This window comes from Atractosteus spatula, chromosome 22 (assembly GCF_055471065.1).
Source record: "Atractosteus spatula isolate fAtrSpa1 chromosome 22, fAtrSpa1.hap1, whole genome shotgun sequence".
Taxonomy (NCBI): domain Eukaryota; kingdom Metazoa; phylum Chordata; class Actinopteri; order Semionotiformes; family Lepisosteidae; genus Atractosteus; species Atractosteus spatula.
In genome coordinates, this window is record NC_142727.1 from 16616106 (window position 1) to 16621048 (window position 4943).

Genomic DNA, 4943 nt, shown 5'->3' on the forward strand with positions numbered 1-4943 from the left:
AAAAATCTCAGGTTATATAAAGTTTTGAAACTTAATGCTATTGGAATTTAAGTATTACTAGAGATAAATGCTCATGATATTTCTATAAACCTGAAACATAAAATGTTTCATTCAGCAGAATAAGGAAACTAGATTCTCTTGAAAAACATAAGACTAACTTTCTAGGTACAGTCTGTGGTTACCATGGAAATGCACATAAAAAAAATAACTTTAAATATCAGCGCAAAACCTGTGATAACAGGCATGGTAAATCCCATAAAGGAAAACTATGCTTGAATGGGATGTGTCAGAAGCAAATCCAAGCTTGTCACTTAGGTTAACCACCACAATTATTAAACGGCTGTTTAAAATAATGCATATATCTGTATTTCACATACTGTATACCACTTCAATTTTGTTGAAGAAACTATATTACATTGAAAATCAGCGTGGTTTAGTATGGTGCTGTTTATATGCTTAAAATTCTTCAGAAAAGGGAAATGGATGAAGACCGTTGAGATGATGAAGTAAGGAAACGTTTGCACTAAATCTGCATCTGGTCTCCAGTTTGAATTACAGTACCATCTGTATAACTCTGAGCAGCCTGATCCCTTCAAAGTCGTCCAGGATTCTCACATGGAACAGAATCCAGTTAATCTGTGAAGAAGGGTAAGAAAGCCTTCAAAACGAATCTGAGATTGAGCTTTACATCTCAGCGCGGACTCAAATTGTAAAAGGCACTGTGAATCTTGCCAGAATGTACTTGCAATGGTGCTCTTGAACGTTTTTTTTAAATGCAAATTTTGACATCAGCCTTGACTTATAAATTGCCCAGTAATAAGGTCCCCTCCTCTGGTACAGATAACCAACTTCAAAAAACCGACAGAATGTGATTAGCATTTACTGCTGTGTTTGAGTTCCCCTTTTATTCCATTTTCGGTCAAAATAAAGTGCTAATTGGAGCTCTCTATCCAGCTGTCTTTTGCAGAATCAGGTTGGCAAATTAGGTTGGAGACGATACACCTCGAGAAAGTCACAGTTTTACACATGGAGAAAATAGAGAAAAAACTCGGACAAGCGTTAGCTTCACGTTAATATTTTTGCTAAAATGGCCCACTTTTCATGCTTTTTCACTTGTAAAATATATTCAAGCACTCTCCTTATTCTTAAATTTTAGCATTAACATATCACTGACATGTTATTTTACAGTTCATTTATAATTATTTTTTACTATATACTGTACCTACCAAACTACCGAATACTTGAGACTTGACATCTTGGTTCCCAGCGTTGATCACTTAACCCAGCAGGGGAAGAGTCAGAAAGTGCAGTCAGGTTCCTTTGACATGCCTACTATTCACGAGCTCTGCCTCAGTTCAGGCCAGGCACTTCAGCTCCAATCAGAGGACTGGACCTTCCCTCCCTGTTGTTACTGCAGGCGAGGGGCAGTTGCTGGCGTTTCTATTTTGCCTGAGAGCTGAAGAGAAACACCTGACTGGCTCATCCCAAACCTCCAGTACCACCAGTAAAACTGAGCACACTGCGGGCCCCTTGCAGAATATGGTGAGCCAGAGAACATTCATGACATCTGCATCTCCAAATTGAACCTGCGCTCAGGCCAAACCGCCAAACCATCTGGTCATTTCAGGAGCCCCTGACACTGGAAGATTAGTTTTGGGGATGTACAGTAGCTGCTACAGGTAACTTGCAAATGTCGCTTGACAACTGAAGAACTACGGTGAGCTGAAACAAATTACACCTACGGTAGTGCATGGCTCTGGAAAGCATTGCAAGTGAGTAACACGGAATCAGACAAGAAAGTGCATCCACTGTGCTTCCAGTTGCCTTGGAAGGCGCAAGCAAACCATCAGAGGTTTCTGGAGGGCCTGAGGGCTGCTCTCTGAACCCAGGGGCTCTCAGCGAAAGTTGTGCATTCACTGAACACGTGCTGGCTGTCTTTGATCAAATTTCCACCAAACATATATCCTGGAATTCCCCCATGTAAGGAGTTTGGGCCATGAATGGGCCGCAGTCTTTGTTATCTCATCCACACCATGAGTGTTTTGGCAAAGAGCCGCGTCTCAATCCACTAACATCACTCTTATGTTCACAGTGCCGCTGTGTATGTGTTTCAGCCATAAATCTAAATTCTTCCAAATTCTGGAGTGTGTTTATGTTGCGTCAGGCCTCAGAAGCAGTAACACAGAAAAGTGACCTGCATGTCTTCCAGTCCCATCTGTCTTCCATGCCAGCTAAACAAACAGCAGCTAAGCAAACAATAGGCATCCAGCTGTGGTAACTGGCAGCAGGCCAGGTCTGGTCTGGGCATTCTGTGGCTCCCCAGCCTGGTCTGCTCTCCCTGTGTCTGTCCCTCCTGTTCCCTTGTCACACTCCTCTCCCTCCTCTGACAGCCAGGGTGGGCTTCATCACGTCAATATCTGTGACACGCCACTCGCGTTCGTTTTCATTTCCCCTGACATTTAGTGAACGCATTCGCAGCTCGGAGCCGGGCACCGCCGCGAAATATCACAAAGCAAATGAGATGAAATGAGGGGCAGAGGGATTTATGATCATTTCCCCTTCTTCAGTGGTGATGTATTGTACACACATTCATTGGTAACTACTGTACTGCTGTCAAGCTGACATTGAGCGTGGCCTTCTCTAACAGTACAATGGATTGCTGTCTTGTGCTGATACCAGAGTGGATATGTTGAAAGGTGATCGTTCCTGAGTGCGGTTAAAGGGAATAAAAGGCATTAAAACAAACTTATAAACCTCCTTTCTTGTTGATATCATCAGCCACCACTGATGTGAACGTTAATTTCTTTTCATGCATTTTTTAATCTCTTATTCTCTTATTGAGTCAAGCTTAACTCCTATCCACAGGTTTTACTTAAATCTGAAAGATTTCTTCCGTGGGAAGGTGACCATTCGTAAGAAATGAAGGCAGCTTACTGCGCGAGGTTGAAAAACCCAAACAAATAGAAACTCTACTGTTTTAGCTGACCTGGAACACCCCTTACAGAGATACAGTAGCAAAACTCTCAAAGAGATGCCAAATACCATTCAAATGAGTTTATAAGGTTAGCATAAGGTCTTGTTGTTGCAAAAAAAATCAATATTTTTAACAGTGCTCTCAGGTTACAGTCTTTCCAAAAGATACAAAGCTACATACGGAAGAAAACGACTGAACTGGATTCAGATAGATGGATGAAAGAATCAATATTTCACTTTTATTTTCCCTGCCAGCACCCAATCAATGAACCTCAATAGGTCTTAATGGGACACAGTGTTGAGAGCTGAGTTCCATAGAGACATTTGAAATTGCCTGGCAGACACAATAGATTCACTTTAACCAGCCCTAGTCAAACATTAATACACTAATAATGGACAGGAACTCACAGTGTTTCTATCTGTTTGAAACTAATTTTTAAATAATACCAATAAAATTGCAGCTAATAGTTTTTTTCTCTCTCTCTCTCTCCTTCTCCAAGCTCTGAGCTGCAAAGCCCCACTGTTCTATAATTATTCTGCCCTTTAAGAGAAGGAACAATGGGAGAGACCTTGTTGCTATCAATTTAATTTCTGTAGAAGTGACACTCGCCAGCCTCGATACGTTTTACCTCCATTTCACCTTTTCTCCACTCTCCAAATGCGGAATCATTCTATTAAATTTGTGTTTAACAAGGCCCTGGCAGTTACACAATGGAGGCAATTCATTAGAATTACTTAAAGACCAATTTGGAATGCAGCCGTTGTTTGATTTAACATAAAAGCCTGTCTTATCTTTAGGAAGAGGCTTTATGCGAAGACTATTAGCTCACTCCCAGTGGATAAGTGCATTTACTCATATTGTTATTGTTGGTATTTTCCCTCTTGCATTTTAATCGGACCTCTGCAGCAGTGGGACAGTGCCACAGTGGGTGGGAGGGGTGAGTGTGAATCATTCAGAATTAATATTAAAGCACAGAGCCGCTGAAGGACAAAGGGTGGCTTAGCCTGTCACACAGAGTGACTGACGAGAAAAAAAAAGAACTGCAGGGAATTAGGAAACTCAAAAAAATGTTATGGCATAAAAGATATCCAGTATTAACATTAATTATCCATTAGCAAGCTGTGCAGAAGGTTTGATCTGATTACCTATAGGATATAATGCACAATTATAGTAGATTAAATACATGTCTTCGGCATCAATAATCCCAAGAGAAAATATTATAAACAACTTTTTGATGCAGATTCCTTGGAGACAGTGGACAGTGTTCATTAATCGTTTTTGGCACACATCTTTTGTGAAAGTATTGCAAAATCAAATCACAGATATTGAAACTGCCTATATGGACTCATTAGCATGCTGGTATAAAAGTATCGAGATAATTGCTTTTTCGTGCATTGTACCCAAAAGCAATTCATCCTCTGCTGGTACAACTGGAAGATAGTGGGAAAACTGGAAACGTTCAGTGTAGAAGTGAGGTGATACCACATGCGTATTGTATGGACATTTGTCCAGTTGTCCAATTTATTTAATAATATTGCATGATGAGGTATTAAGTGGGCACTTATATGCAAAGTGACTCAAAGGCCTTCTCTGACAGCTGCACAGCATAACAGGTGATAAGCACTCATTACTCTCTGTCGCTGCCCTTCCATGTTTTCAAAAGTGGCTCAATATTTTCCCACAGAGGGGCCATTCTGTTAAACAAGCCAATGCAATTAACCATCAGGCCACAAAGCTCACCACGTTATGCAACACTGAGGTGCATCAAAAGCTACTGAACACAGATTTAAGTGTGAAATCTGCAGAAGTACCTGATCCATTTTCACTTGGTTTAATTCCTCCTGAAAACACTAGAACACAAGGAAGAAAGCAGTAACTTCCCTGGCACAACACAGCCAGGGTAGCCAGTCACTGGCGGAGCCAAGAGGAAGCAGCCCTTACAAATAACACTGTCCATCCCTTGCCTACA